Raw genomic sequence first — 17,124 nt, forward strand, 5'->3', positions numbered from 1 at the left:
GCAAGAAGCCGAAGGTCAGGGGTGAGTCACCCAAAGGGCGGATAAGGCATGCTGTAGTGTCCCGAATAAGTCCTCATACTTATTTTGTAAGGGTACCTTAATCGGTACTGGACAGCCTCAGGGGAGGTAACGATGTACTCCAGGACACGTAAGGCCTTGAAAGTAAATCCCAGGGTTTAAGGAGAGTTCCTGAGGAGAGTTCCAGGATATGAACGGTGGTCCCTGGGTCGTGAACGGAGGTGTTACACGCGGACCGGAAGAGGGCATAGGTAATCTCTCCCGGATAGAGAGATAAGTCGGATGTAAATCGCGTATGTGTGTACCATAAGTCTATCGGACGTGTAGTGAATCCCATAAAATGGCAGGGTGGATATTTGTGCATAATTATTCTGGACGGCCCTGCGATAAGTTTGTCGCCGGTTAGCGGAGCATGCAAATGGATTTCGGAAAGAGACATTTATCTCGCCGGGGAGATCGTCGTCAGCCAGACACCTAACACTATCGGAGGGAATTTCGGGGGCTGCTAAATCGATTGGGGTGAGTGAATGGAGGGCAAATGCTTTGTGTGGATGAGCGTAGGAATGATGAAGGATAAATCTTAGGATAAGGCCGATAGGAGTTAAGCAGAACTCAGGTTGGGCAGTCCAGCTAATGATTCTCGAGGGTAACTAAACTAGCAACGCTAATACGAACTAAGTGGGCAGTTTTCGTAATGGGGAGGCCAGTGATATAGGAATGGGTGACTGGACGAATGATCACATTCAATTAATCAATGTAATTACCACCCATAAGTTTGGCAGTGGTCATCGGGACTTCGAATGCCCTGTCCTTCACCTGCCTAACTGTGCCGCAACCCCAGCTGATCGGATTCCTCTATCCCTAATCCGAGCAGTGAAGAAGCATCTCGTGCATCATGGTCTATACAATGAACAGAATCATCAAGCCTCTAAATCAAAAAGCATCTTCCATCAGATGTATTTGTATGCAGGGTAGATCTCTAACTGGATGCCCACATCTCTATCAGGTGGATCTCATCACTATCAAGATCCCTTTCTAAATCTATCTCATCTAGATCAGGATCTCATCACTATCTGGATCCCTCCCTATAGCTATCTCAGGATCTCTTCAACGACTCTCAGGTTCCCCTGTATCACCAGCTCTACTATCGAGTTCATTACAGCAGCAAATAGTTATCTGTCTTCTACAATCAGCCGCAATGAACCAGTAGGGACCGCTGTTTGATGAACCGCAAGATGCAGTTCATCCTTATTTTCTTTCTTTTCTTCATTCCCTTGCTACAAATGGCGCCCATAACGTGGGGCTTTGATAATTCTCAAATTGTGAAGCTGGTAGACTGGCACAAGCCGCCGAACCCGAAGTTGATGAATTGAAAGTCAACCGTATGGAGAAGAGGAAGAAGTTGAAGAATAGAGCAGGTGTTCGAAAATACTGGCAGCAGTGGAAATGAGCGTGCTGCAGGGGTCGACGTGAAGAAAGAGGATGAGCTAAAGAAAGCTGTGTGAAGATGATGAAGCTTATGATGGTGGCTGATGACAGGGAAATTGAAGAATTGAGCAGGTGTTCGAAATACTGACAGTAGTGGAAATGAACGTGCTGCAGGGGTCGACGTGAAGGAAGAGGATGAGCTAAAGAAAGCTGTGTGAAGATGATGAAGCTTATGATGGTGGCTGATGAGAGGAAGCGGTCTTACGAATACTGAAAAGGACATAGAAGAAGTTGTTGAAGATAAGATAAGGAAATGAAGCTGTCTCATGAAACAAAGAATCAGACCAATACAGAAGTCAGGCCGAAAATGAAACTTGACAATTGTTCGCAGCAGCTTATCAATTCTTCTACGTTCTGCTGTATAACAAGTACAAGTCAAGGTCAGCTGCTGTATTGCAAAGGGAGCTCGAACTTTCTAGAGTATTGATGATAAGAGGACAGCAATATCAAAAGCAGCAGAGGAAGAAGAACAGGCGGAATGCTCGTGTTGTACTGAATCAAAATCAAGCACGGCCGTCTTCACAACACAGCCAAGGCGATGATCAAGTTGGTGAACGAGGAGAGGGTGCCAGGGTGCTGCAAGACCAACTGCCAAACGATCCATTCAGATGGGCTGCTGCATAGATCACCCACCTGGGCTGCTGCAAAAGCTGTCACCTGGTCCGCCGAAAGGTCGCTACCTGAGCTGCCACGGAAGATGCACTAACCACCCGTGCTACCACGAAGGTCTCTACCCGGGCTGCCGCGGAGGTCACCCAATCGGACTGCCACAGAGGATACATTGTCCTCCCGTGCTGCCTCGGGGGTCACCCACCTGAGCTGCCGCGGAAGTCGCATACCTGAGCTGCCACGGAGGTCACCTGTGCTGCCATGAAGGATGCATTGCCTCGCGGGCTGCCTCGGGGGTCACTCACCTGAGCTGCCGCGGGAGTCGTCTACCTGAGCTACCACAGAGGCTGTCACCGGGTCTGCCACGAAGTTCACCTACCTGGGCTGCCATGGAGGTCGCCCACCTGAGCTGCCATGGAGCCTGCCACCCGGGCGGCCACGGAAGTCGCGGCAGGGCCGGCCATGGAGGTCGCCTATCCGGACTGCCACGGAGGTCACCCACCTGGGCTGCCACGTAGGCTGCCCATACGGGCCGCCGTGCAAGCTGCCCACCCGGGCTGCCATGGAGCCCGCCGTCCGGGCTGCTGTGGAATCTTCCCACCCTGGCTGCCGTGGAGGCAGCCCCACCCAGGCTGCCATGGCAGGCTGCCACCCGGGCTGCCGTGAAGGCTGTCACCCGAACTGCTGTGGAGGCCGCCCACCTGGGCTGCTATAGAGGTCTTCACCCTCCTGAGAAGCCGCTTACCGGACGGCGACCGACGACATCGGGCTAACCAAAGTGGTTGGTGCCCGTGACCTGGATCTGGTGAACGACAAACTGAGGTGGGGACGAGGAACAACAGGTGCGTGTGTGTACTGTACTAGGTATACGATGTCATTTTGTAGGCGTTGCGGAACTTAACATGATTGTGTAGATTTAGATGAGTAAGGGAGGTGACTTTTTTGTAGGAGTTGCGAGGACGCAACTAGGGTTGTTTGGACTGAAGATGTAGCACGCTACATCTTGACCATCTAACGTAGTATCTTTTCGGCACGGTCGGCCCGGTGACGCGCAGCTGAGCAGAGCGCTGCCGCACGCTTCCCTCCCTTGTCATTATTCCCTTCCTCCTCCCACCCGTCCCCAGGTCCACCCTCCCCAATCATTTCTCACTGTCCGCACAGAATGGGCCGCCATTAAACTCCAATTAAGACAAGCACCTCTGAAGACAGTCACATCAGGATGAGTCATTGGTAGTCATTACAAAGCAGCTGAAGCTACAAGCAAACGTCGGCACACTGTGAGACCACGCGCAGGCTTAAGGCACGTAGCACATTGGGTCTCACGTAGCCATGGTAGCACAACAGTGCGTCTCACTGCAACGGAATCTGCTAAACTTAGCAAACAGCCTCCGAAACAGACGTAGTTCAGGACGTCTCCACTGCGGACAGAAAGCGCTGTTGTCCGAAACAAACGTAGTTCAGGACGTCCCCACCGCGGACAGAAGGCGCTGTTCTACAGACCCTCCCAACCAAGATGACGTCAGTGGGTGGAGCAAGAGTGACGTCACAAGGGGCGTTGCCGGCAGACGAAACGGAAGGAAACAAAAGTTTGAATAAAGTGAAATTGAAGAATCAAAATTAAAACTCGAAAATCACCAACCTTTCGGGGATTGGTTTATGCCAGCGACTACTAAGATGATAAAGCACTCAACACGAAGACGATTCGACGGCCAAAAATTGCAGACACAGAGGAGCAAGGTGACTAAACAGGACAGAGGGCGCCATCTTACGGGCCCACCCACAAGAGGAAGGCAGAGGAAGAGGACGGCGCAAGGGCGTGGTAGTCACCCCCTCCCCCCAAGCTATAAAAGGGTGCACCACCCAACCAGAGAGGTAGATACAGTCGAGCAGCCGAGAGTCACAGTCTGCAGCCGGAGCCGGAGACGCCATCTGGGAGCCGCCGTCAGTCCGGGGTCACCCGCGAGAAGTCTCTTCAGTTCGAGCGCAGAGGAACTCCAGAATGTGAGTGCTGTTGAAAAGTCTGCTCTATCCCTGATCCTTGCCCCCCCCCCCCTCTGCCCAGCTTGCCGTGCCCGTGACGACCGCCAAACATTTTTGGTTGCCATAAAATGCACTCTCAATTGGAATTGGAAAATTTAAATTACTTTGAACTTATTGGTCCAGACACCCTAGTAGCACATTAGGATCTGAATTTCGAAGTCATGTCAGAGCCGCCAGTAAATACGTTATTGTCAGTTGGAGTGCGGGATACATCGCGATTAGGTCGAGAACGGGATGCTAAAATTTGAATAAGCAGCTCAGTGTCACGAACGCTGAAATCGATGACCGGATGCGTAACAGCGTTGAAACGTCTTTGTCTTTGGTCAAACTGGTTCGTTTGATTTATTATCGGCGGTGGCCAGGCGCAATTTGAGGTTGGAACGTTTGTGAAATTAAGGGTTTAGATTCGTGCTGTACTCACTAAAAGTTGCATTGCGAAATCATTGGTAATATGACTGTAGGAATTAATTGCGAAGTCGAAATCAATTGTAGAACAGGTAAATACGGTTGAAAAGGAATGTACTATTTTAAGGTGGCGACTGATTCATGCAATCGATCTATGAATATGGCTATGAGTTATGATTTTCGACAGATACGAATGCTTGAGCTTACGGCGGAATTTCTTCTGTTACTTAGGTGCAGAGTTGAGAGTAGTGGTTTGAGGTCGACGGTCTGACGCTTTGCGACTTTAGATGGTCCTTGTACTTTGCGTCATTGAAATTGCGAAATGTCGAGTAATAGGTAGATGTAGAATGGTTTGTGGTTAGAACTAATATGCGACTAATATGATACCGATCGTTGTGCTTTTGTAGAATAAATACTAGAAAAGACCATCTTTGTTGGGGAACGATTAAATGGGACAGGAATTTAATTTTAAAAAAAACTTACGTGGAATGGAGCTGATGAGATGTCGAACAGGGAGATATTGCAGCGATATTTTACCAGATTCACACTCACTGACACATTCGTTGAATCTACCCGGCCCGGAGAGACCGCACACACCAGTACTGCACCGCGAGTGATGACGCGCCCATCGCGGCGCGGCCTTGACAACTGTCGACTGTCGACGCGGCGCCGGCCGGCGCCGCGGTAATCATCGTTCGCGACGCGGGACCGTGCGCCGCTAGATGGCACACGAGGGCAGCGTCGGGAGTGGAGCAGCGGCCACAGTAGGGCAGTGGGCTAACCGTAATTGGGCGCGTGCGGTAGGTGAAGGTCATCGTAGGTATAGGAACATGGTTAGTTGTGGAAGTTGCCACGGGATAAGAACGTAAACAGTTACTGCATAATTATAAATACGACATGCTATGTAATATCTAGACTGCAGTTCGTTTTAATGTGCATTGTTTACTGTTGATAGCATGATTTAAATTAGATTTCCTCTGAAAAGCTAGCGATCCGTATCCGTATGACAATATTCTGGCATTCTATAAAGATAAATTGTATAGGTAACTAGTAGTCCATCAGAAACTGCCACCAGAAACTATCGAGCGAGTTTCAAGGACTCATTTCCGTTTGAGCACTCAGTAATTTACTATGATACGGCGGTCACAACCAGACGACAGATCCGTGCGTACTAATTGGTTCTAGATCATCTGATTAAATCAAGAGCGGTTCAAGGTCTGCTAGGGTTGTATACGAGAACTGATGATTAGGTTCACGCGTACAGCAGCAATTAGGACTTGAGATTACGATTTGGTTTGGATAAATAATGCGTTTTTGTTCTTCGCGTTCTTGCGAGTTAGCGCCAATGATTACTCCACCAATATTGGCACAGGGCATTGTGAGGCACAGACGGCTTGTTTGCCCGTCTCCTATGGCGTAACGTTTACCAGCATGACTGTATGAGACACAGATGCACTTCTCTAAACCCACGTCCAGACCGGAATAATAAGAGGGACACACCGTCACGTACGCAGGGCATATGCACGTTTTCCGCCAGTGGTACCGGCCACTGTTAATTTCCCGCTTAGGTAATACTGGGTAACGAGGCAGTGAGAGGTTTCTATGGCAGAGGAAAGGAGAAGACTGGTACAGTGCAGTCGGAGAGTAAGTTGGAGCTATGCCAAAGGCAAGAAGCCGAAGGTCAGGGGTGAGTCACCCAAAGGGCGGATAAGGCATGCTGTAGTGTCCCGAATAAGTCCTCATACTTATTTTGTAAGGGTACCTTAATCGGTACTGGACAGCCTCAGGGGAGGTAACGATGTACTCCAGGACACGTAAGGCCTTGAAAGTAAATCCCAGGGTTTAAGGAGAGTTCCTGAGGAGAGTTCCAGGATATGAACGGTGGTCCCTGGGTCGTGAACGGAGGTGTTACACGCGGACCGGAAGAGGGCATAGGTAATCTCTCCCGGATAGAGAGATAAGTCGGATGTAAATCGCGTATGTGTGTACCATAAGTCTATCGGACGTGTAGTGAATCCCATAAAATGGCAGGGTGGATATTTGTGCATAATTATTCTGGACGGCCCTGCGATAAGTTTGTCGCCGGTTAGCGGAGCATGCAAATGGATTTCGGAAAGAGACATTTATCTCGCCGGGGAGATCGTCGTCAGCCAGACACCTAACACTATCGGAGGGAATTTCGGGGGCTGCTAAATCGATTGGGGTGAGTGAATGGAGGGCAAATGCTTTGTGTGGATGAGCGTAGGAATGATGAAGGATAAATCTTAGGATAAGGCCGATAGGAGTTAAGCAGAACTCAGGTTGGGCAGTCCAGCTAATGATTCTCGAGGGTAACTAAACTAGCAACGCTAATACGAACTAAGTGGGCAGTTTTCGTAATGGGGAGGCCAGTGATATAGGAATGGGTGACTGGACGAATGATCACATTCAATTAATCAATGTAATTACCACCCATAAGTTTGGCAGTGGTCATCGGGACTTCGAATGCCCTGTCCTTCACCTGCCTAACTGTGCCGCAACCCCAGCTGATCGGATTCCTCTATCCCTAATCCGAGCAGTGAAGAAGCATCTCGTGCATCATGGTCTATACAATGAACAGAATCATCAAGCCTCTAAATCAAAAAGCATCTTCCATCAGATGTATTCAGGGGCGGATCCAGAAAATCTCCAAGGGAGGGGCCATTAGAAACCAGGAGGCCCCCATATGTTGGAGGCCCCATCTTCCCACTTGTTGGGCCCCCCCCCCAAAAAAAAACTGCGTCTATTGAGCTTATCTAGCTGTTCAGGCAACATCTCAACATGAATAGCCACTTTATTTTCAGGAGGCCCCCTTTTCAGCTTTTTAACTTTTTATTTTATTTTTGAAAAAAATCGGCCAAGGGGGGGGCCATGGCCCCCATGGCCCCCCCCTTGTATCCGCGCCTGGATGTATTTGTATGCAGGGTAGATCTCTATCTGGATGCCCACATCTCTATCAGGTGGATCTCATCACTATCAAGATCCCTTTCTAAATCTATCTCATCTAGATCAGGATCTCATCACTATCTGGATCCCTCCCTATAGCTATCTCAGGATCTCTTCAACGACTCTCAGGTTCCCCTGTATCACCAGCTCTACTATCGAGTTCATTACAGCAGCAAATAGTTATCTGTCTTCTACAATCAGCCGCAATGAACCAGTAGGGACCGCTGTTTGATGAACCGCAAGATGCAGTTCATCCTTATTTTCTTTCTTTTCTTCATTCCCTTGCTACACTTACATGTAAATGGTTTCAGGTAACATTAGCTATTGAAACTATGATAACCCCCTCTACAGGTCCAAGTGCCAAACCAAAGCCAGCGAGTGATGGCACTATAGATATGTCGTCATTTCAGATGAAAATGACTTGTTGACCGCTGGCAATGAAATTCAATGAAATTCTGGGGAAATATTTTAAGTCTTTATATTCTAAACATTATTTCACTCTTCGATCGATAAATCACGTTTGACGGCGAAAAAGACTTCGCGATTGAACTACGCTACTTTTTTTAAATTTAGTCCGAACCTTTTGAATAGAAGGATTCACAGGGACAGAGCCCCCGCTAAGCGAAGCTTGTTGCGGTAACCCTGTCCTCTACCCTCCGATCGCGCAATGCCGGTTCTATGGCAGAATTTGGAGTCCAAAGTTTAAAGTGCGCACAGAGCCGCGCACGGCCGGTCCTCTCACTGACTTCGCTTGGCTACGGGCTACGGCCTGCCACAAACCGCAATCATATCTGTAAGGAGGCTCATTAAACGTCAATCGCCCGTCGCGCTTCGAACCCGGACTGTTATAACCGGAAACGCGTGTTCTCACCACGCGGAGTCCAACGCTCTACCGACTGAGCTACGGGACCGGCCAATACTTATAGAGCCATTAATACTTTTTAAAATGGACATGGAATACACAACTTCAAGACAAGAAGCGGGCAGTATGCAAACTGCCCAAGTTTTTGGGCGGTATGCATACTGCCCAAGGGGTCGGGTAGTATGCATACTACCCGGGCGGTATGCATACTGCCCGGGCTGTTGGGTAGTTTGCATACTACCCAAGTTAGCATATGACCCGTAACATATATATATATATATATATATATATATATATATATATATATATATATATATATATATATATATATATCGATGTTTATGGTGACAATTCAGGGTTGGTTTTCATCAAGAGAGCACAATTCTAACAAATAGCATGGGCAATGTAAAATGACGATATTAACCTGCGCCCTGGTGGAGGGGGGGGGCTATTTTTGCTCCCCTTCAGACTTTTGGATATACCTCCAGAACCGCTGCGCCAATCGTCACCAAACATTCAGTACCCTTCCGGGCATCAATTTTACACATTGTGACCAAAATTTTTCCAAAGATTATGATAGGTTGGCCGTGAATGACGTCAGAGTGACGTCATGTTCTTCCGTTTTCGACCCGAAAAAGGGTTTGCGGGAAGAGCTATCAGGCCTACAGCTTTGAAGATACAGAAAAACGTTTAATACATAAAAGGTGTAGAATTACCAGGGCTACAAAACTATTATTTCAAAGTTTTCAAATTGTTGGATTTTGTAGATCACGTAGCGCAAAACAAAGACCACCATTAGATTAGCCGTGACGAGTTGCATCGAATCAATACCCATTTTATGCAAAAATATCAACTTTGAAATTTGACTTTTTTACCTGACATTGACCTGACCTCAACCACGAAGTGACCTAAACCGTTCCTGATGGTCTTATACCCAACACCATTGAGTTGGAAATGAGAAATTGGCCATAAAACAAGCATCGCAAAGCCCTAGTAAAATTGGGTTCATGTGCTGACCCTTGGTGACCTGACCTGTGACCTGACCTGGTATTATCAGTGACCTCTAGGCCAAAAGAGGCATTTCAAGTTTATCCCATTGACTTATAATGGAGAGGTCACAAAATAAACCTGGCCTTATATCGCTGATATCAGAATTCCGAGATAACGTTTTATACATGTTGTTACTCTTAAAGTTTCAAAACGATCGTTCTGTTAGTTCAGCTATGGCAAGCATCGGAACTTGTTCTTAGTCAAGGTCACTTGACGTGACCTGGTGACCTGACTTGGAACTGAAATTTTCACATCATGTGCAGATGCCTGATAAGATGTAAAAAAAAACAATTTAAAAAGAAACGAAAAACGGCGCCGCCGTTTTTTATATTCGCGACAAACCTGAGGGCCGGGGGCATAAAACGCCCCCTCCAGAACGGGTTGTTTTGAGTGTCTCGTCAGCATGGCATGGCGCCTGTAATACTGCCGATTTGACTCTATGTAATTGTGCAACCTACGTCCTACAGTAAACTACAAGCCTGCACGTCCTTCATGATATAGTTGAGTCCCAACCGGTCTATACATACAATCCTTCCTACAATCCTTCCCCATCGTGCTTATATGCTACATCATGATATACGCGCAACCAGACTTGTGCCTCGACCAAAAATCAAGATCCAAGATCCGCAAGAACCCACACAATTTCAAAATTTCAGGATCCAAGATCCCCAAGATCCAACGCAAAATCAAATTGCAAGATCCAGGATCCCCAGGATCCCACACAAAATCAAAATTCCAGGGTCCAAGATCCACAAGATCCCACGCAAGATCAGACTTCCAGGATCCAAGATCCCCAAGATCCCACGCAATATCAAAATTGTAGGATCCAAGATCCCCAAGATCCAACGCACAATCATAACTTTAGGATGATTTATCGGTTATTTGCAACTACAGACTGCAACTGACTCAGTTCTAGCCCTGGAGAAGCACTAAATGGAGACATGTATGTACATAATTGTACATGATAGTGATGTAAATATTAGATTTTGTATGTACATGTTTGTGATGTAAATTTAAGAAATTTTCGAAACCAATGCGAAACTGATACCGACCAAACTTTATATCTATCATTGATATATTACATACAAGCTCTGCTAGCGCCACCATACGACGCCAGCTGGCAAATACTCCAGTTAATAAATAGTACGGCCCACAAAGTCTAAGATGTGTTTATCCTGATATATACTTTGAAACCTTGAGCACCTTAGTTAGTAGAGTATGTCTTCCTTCCAGTATAAAGTGAGTTTAACAGTTGTACATGCTAATGTTTTGCACATTGGTTTTCCTGGCTAGATATTCATCCTCAGGAGACTTGAATTTGCTAGCAATGAATAGGTTTGGTAGGCATTTAATCATGGTATACTGATGTGTAAAATATTCCTGTTAAAAACCAGGATCCATGATCCCCAGGATCCCTCGACAAATCCAAAACCAGGATCCAAGATCCACAAGGTCCCTCGACAAAATCAAAAGCCAGGATCCGAGATCCTCAGCATCCCTCGACAAAATGATGACCAGAGTCCTGGATCCTCAGGATCCTTGGGCAAAACCTGAAGTGCTGGATCCAAGATCCCTAAAGATCCCGAATCTTGGATCTTGCAGATCCTGGATCTCGGATCTTTTTGGGATCTTGGCACAAGTCTGCGCGCAACGGAAGAGAGTCGAAATGTCCCCTAAGTAACGCGTGTCCTTCGTCCCCGTGGCCTGTTCGAAGTCGGTTGAAATAAACCCTTAGTGGGTATAAGTAACTGGAGTACCAATCATGTAGTAGCCTGCCCGTCCAGTTATGACGTGCAAGGGTATGACGTCGAGCCTCCGTTTTTTTACGGGGGGGGGGGGGGGCTCTACGGTCCGGAAAAGAGGTTGTTTCTATAAAAGCCAGTCATGACATCAACTATAGGTACTTACATCGTCGTTGTGCAAACGACGCGTACCTACTTGCTCGTCACTTCAGCATAAACGAAGAGATGACTGGGTGATGACTGATGATATTGAAAACGAAGTTGTTTTTTATGTTTATTTGAGTTAACTAGGTAGGCATTGTTTGATCGCTTTGATAGCCACCCAACCAACGTCCCCAAACAACTTTCCAATGCTACGCTCAGCGCCACCTAGGGAACTTTGCCAGCCCCTAGTTCTCGTACTTGACGCTAGGCGCAGTTACGGCGCTGTGCTCGACACTCGACAGCAACCGCCGACTGCACCGTCACCGTAAACCACGGAATATATAGTCTACGACTATCGTAGACTATATATTCCGTGCCGTAAACCATCCATCACGGGGTCTGACAGTTGCAAAGTATGCGGCCGTTACAACAATTTTTATAATATCATTGGCTACGTTTCCATGGCACAAGCTAAGCCGATTTTGAAAAATGGATTTGCTCCATCATAGCATTTAGGCATAATTTAAAAATGTAAAGATAGGATTAGGTGCTACCTAACACCATATATACGCTCATTTTTTGCATAAGGTAAATAGTTTCCGAGAAAAACGCACGTGAAATTTCGCTTAATCGATTTAGACGTGTCATGGAAGCGTAGTGATTAATTGATCTGTGCCTGAATGGACGTATCAGCCAGCTTCGCCATGGTGCAGAAAGGCTGTAAAGACACTCGTATCTCCGGAACAAATTGTGGAATCGGAAAAACAAATTCAAACGGCATTTGAGAGCGCTCATCGAGATGAACAAAATATGATATCGTTGACCTCGACATTTTTACCTGTGATGTCTCAAGGAGGTTCAAACAAGGTAACATTTGTCCAATTTACAGTGACGAGAATCGGTCATAAAAATGTATATTTCTAAAATATATGATGTATTCATAGAGTTGACCAGTGGATAGTCATCTGAATGGATGATGTCCTGTGACGTCACAAGAGAGGCCAGCCTCGCCCTCGACCAATCAGAAGACACTTGCATGAATCGTATGGAACGGCATGCTGAATTGTGAATATTCGAGTCTTTATGAAACCACGTCATATATACAGGGTGTTCCAAAAAAGTGAGCCCCCCAACTAAGATCACCTGTATCTCTGCAACCGTGCATCCTACACTCTACAGCTTTGGGAAGCCGCTCATTAGAAAGAGCAATCAAATTCCATCCAGATATGCCGTAATTCCCTTACCTACATATCTTGCACAACACGACCAGCATTTTGAAAAGCACAATTCAATACCATTTTTTTTGGTAAAACATTTAGCTGCATTAGATATGGTCAAAATTTCTTCACATCTGACTGCATATTTTCGTTCACGTGCGTTCTTTTTTCTTCGCCGTGTTTCACCGCCGATCTCGCAACACATTTTGTTTTGGTCGTTCTCGATGTATGTAATAGGTACGTATACATACATTCAGAGTCACACTTTTTTAGTAGGTAGCTTATCCCGCGTCCCAGTGGCGGTCTCAGCCAACTTCGCCATAGTGGGGAGGCATATGTTACCACCCACCTCTAACTCAAAAACTAAGAGGGCTAGAAAGACGCGGTAAAAAGTAGTCGATAGGTCTCAATGCGTACGTTTGAAAGTATTTCAGTCATTTTTCATCTTAGAGTAATATTGGGGTCACCAGAGGTCATCAAATGTCAAAATTTGCCAAATGTCACTATTCTTAGGTGTTGTTTCTATCCGCTGGGTATAATATTGGGATGAGTAATATTGTGTATAATACTGGGATGAGTAATATTGGGGTCACCAGAGGTCATCAAATGTCAAAATTTGCCAAATGTCACTATTCTTAGGTGTTGTTTCTATCCGCTCACAAATGTCACTAAATTTTTCAGAAAACATGCCGTTATCTCAGGAACTATGATAGCTATAAAACACATGGAAAAGCAATCGATAGCTTTTGAACTCTTCTTTTGATAAGGTCATCATCAAAATTGACGTCAGGTCAACGGTTAAGCCTCCATAGGTCTTGTTTGTTTATTAGGGTTTACGGGCGCGTCGACTGCGGTGGTCATTTTGCGCCAGCCTCCATAGGTCAAACATTGTGAAAAAACTGTTTTTGGATAAAACTGTTTCACAACTAACTTTTAATCCAGCAAAGAAAAAGAATCGGCAATGGCACTATCCTGTTTCTCTCCTTCAGTCGCTTCGAAAAATATATTTTTTACCTGGAAAAGTCAAGATCAAACTTTGACCTCAGGTCAAGGTTACGTGGTGACCCCAATAGACCATGTTGCATATCAGTCGATGTGTCTCGACAAGACAAACACAATGAAGCAATCCCCAGAGTTCTATCTCTTTCCGATCGAGAGTTATTGGCGAAAAGCTGTTTGTAGCCTCAGCCCTCAAATGACCTCTGATGACCTTTCTTGAGGCTATCAGCAACTAAGACACCTTGGTCGTCGGTGGTCCAAATCATTGTGATTGTGAAATATTTGGACTCTTCCTATGCGTACACACGGATCTAGAGGCATTTTCATTTTTCTCTATTGACTTATAATGGAAAGGTCACGCCACTGGCCTGACCTTAGCTCAAAGATATAACAAATCCGAGATATCAAAATTATAGGTGCCCGTAACATCATGCAATCCACCAAGTTTAAAACCTCTCCGACAAACACTGCAGGCTGGACATGATTGCAAACTTTTTTAGGCTTGGTCAGTTAACTTGACCTGGTGACCTGACCTGACATGACCTGGGGTCAAAAATTTCACACATTGTCCGAAATTGATGGACCAAAAGCTACCCCACCGACACCGACTGGCCGATCGCCTTGAAACTTTCAGCGATTGATAAGAGCAACAGTATGCACAAAATAAACCCTCGCCCATGTAGGGGGGGGGTTGGTGCAACCCCCCCCCCCTGAGGCTTTTCGGAAATAGTGCAAAAACGGCGGCGCGCAGCGCCGCCAAATTTTGGGTACCTTATGGGGCAAACCTTGCGCATCTTTTGATAAAAAAATTTGACCGGGTCATGTCAGGTCACGGAGTTATGACGTCACAAAGGGAACAGCCTCCGGCCGGATTTTCACAAACTGAGTGCCAACGCCCGAGGTTTCCTGCCGGTGGTACGGACATCGGTTGATGGATCGTGATGAAACTTCCCATGCATGTTGGGGCAAGTATTGGCTATCATATGGTATAAGAAACTTGACCGGGTCAGGTCAGGTCACGGAGATATGACGTCACAAGAGGAACAGCGTCCGGTACTATTTTTGAAAAGCGCCCGAACCACTATTTTGCTAATTCTTGTCACCTCAATGGGAATATGCAGCAATATTAGCTTCTATAGGGAGCAAATGGACCTCCCAAATCCAAAAAATACAATCAGATTTCAAAAATTTAAATTTTGATTTTTCAAATTTCTGCCGCCGACTGTGACCTTGCCGACTTCCGGCGCTCCCAACGCGCCATTTTTAGAGCTAGGGAAACGAAATACATACCAAACGATAGAGAATTGATCAAGGAACACGATAGTGAAGATTTCAAGTCGATATCTCCCACCGTTTTGCCGCAATCGCCGCGGAAAGTTGAAAAACAGTCTATTTTTCCGAAAATTTGACCTTTGACCGGTCAAAAGTAGGTCAAATGTTGACCTAGGACCAAAAAATATACCACCAATCGCGAGATCTCGGCGAGAGCAATCCGTTGGTCTTTTCCGCTAATCTCTACGACGCTTCGTTTTCAAACGCCAAGGGGGGGGGTCGCACCAACCCCCCCCCTGCATGGGCGAAGGTGGCAGATCGCCGTTTACGGGCGAGGGTAAATATATCGGAATTTTGATATCGGTGACCTAAGCTCAGGTTAATTTTGCGACCTCTCCATATGTACGGATAGGTACCTATTAGTTCCCGAGTTAGCCGTTGGCAGTTTCCAAAATTGTTGAAATGGACTACATTTGACCCTTGATAACCTCTGGCGACCTGACCTTTGACCTGACCCAAAAAATGACTGAATAATTCCGTCATTATTTTTGACGCTCTTTCGAATGCCGCTTACCGCGTGTCGCTACGTGGCTCAGGAGCCGAGTTAGACGGGGGGGGGGGGGTGTTCAGACACTCTCCCCTCGGCCCGGCCCGGAAGTCGCGGAGCACCTTCCGGGTTAACTTGTTTAGCGGCGGTAAGAGCCCAAAGTGTGAACATGCCGAAATATTGATAATATCTACTTTGATATGAAAAGTGACTCCTAAATGGCGTCATAGGAACTGTGGGGGCCCCAAAAAGTAGCCAAAAGTAAAAGTCAAATATCTCAAAAACCGGTAAATATTTTTTGGTGAAATATGGTGTATATGGTACATCACTTTTATGCCAATTCATTGACTTTTTTGAAGGTGGGAGGGTCCCTCTTCTCGCCAATTTTTGCACTATGTTGCCGCCTATGCTTTCGCTTTTTCAAATATTTTCCTTTTCTATATTTTGTCTTTTCGATAGTCTGCGTTTGATATTTTGTCTTTTCGATATAATGCCTTCGATACTTTGTCTTTTCGATATTCTGCTTTCGATATTTTCTCCTTTCGATATCATGCATTCGATATTTTACCTTTTGATATTCTGCTTTCGATAGTTGGCTTTCCGTTCCTTTCTATATCCATTCTGTTTTTTTTTTTATAGGTACTTTGTCTGTTCGATAATTAGCGTGACGTAATGCTTGACTTGACATGAACTAGCCTGTATAAAAATTGTACACACTGTCCTCCCGTAACCCATGCCGTTTAGGCGTTTACCGCTTGCCGCTAGCTTCTTCGTTTTCCAGATTTTAGGGGCATGTACCCATCCCCCATCCCCCGCAGGTGCGACATTGGGCCGGACTCCCAAAGACGTGCAAGTTGAAGATCACATGCAGTGTATCAATCGACCTGTATTGTTCACCTGAAAACATTTCAGATGCTTCATTGCTCTATCAAGGCTCTAACGTGAGTTATTGTCGAAGACCCTTAGAAGACCTTTTATGACCCAACATTACTTTTTGAGTGACCTGTGGTCATCTACTGCAGCCTGTCTATATGGGTAGAGATGTCATGTTTCTGATAATGTCTTGTTGATTTGACGTGTTTCTTCAAATTTTGTGTAGGCATTTGCACTTTTCCCAAAAGCTTTATCATGGTGAGGCCCCAAATCTGATCTAACCTCAGGTCACACATATAAAAATCCAATATGATAAATGATGTTGCTGATGCTTTCATGCAATACGCCACTGTTTCAAACTTCTTAGTGATGGGCTGTAGAAATCTCAGAAATAGTTATTTTTTAAGAGGTGCTTATATACATAACTTGACCTGTGACATGGCCTCAAGTGACCTGTGGTTAAAAAAATTAAACACACTATGCAAATTTGATGTTTGATAAGCTTTACTAATTTCCGCGGTAAAGCGATTCGCAGTTTTCTTTACACCCGCAAACAAAGTCGAGTTTCAGCAGCCCCCCTCTTAACTCGCCAGAGTAAAGAGGGGGGCTGCAAACAAAGTCGAGTTTCAGCAGCCCCCTCTTAAACTCGCCAGAGTGAAGGTTAAGATCAACTTGGCGCCTGGGGAGAAAACGGTAACCCTTGCCGGACCTATCGGTTTTCTACCTACGCGCCGGCCGAGGGGGGTTAGTACGACCCGCTCGCCGTTTCGTCTCTGATCGAGCTAGAGCTTCGCAAAAAACAGCGTATGGGCCTTACGAGACGCAGCGACTGGCACCCTACTTTAAGGTCTCAGGTCAACAGGTGACCTCTGAGCCCTGAGGTCAGGTCCAGTG

Source organism: Amphibalanus amphitrite, unplaced genomic scaffold (assembly GCF_019059575.1).
Source record: "Amphibalanus amphitrite isolate SeventyFive unplaced genomic scaffold, NRLGWU_Aamphi_draft 000118F_arrow, whole genome shotgun sequence".
NCBI classification, from domain to species: Eukaryota; Metazoa; Arthropoda; class Thecostraca; order Balanomorpha; family Balanidae; genus Amphibalanus; species Amphibalanus amphitrite.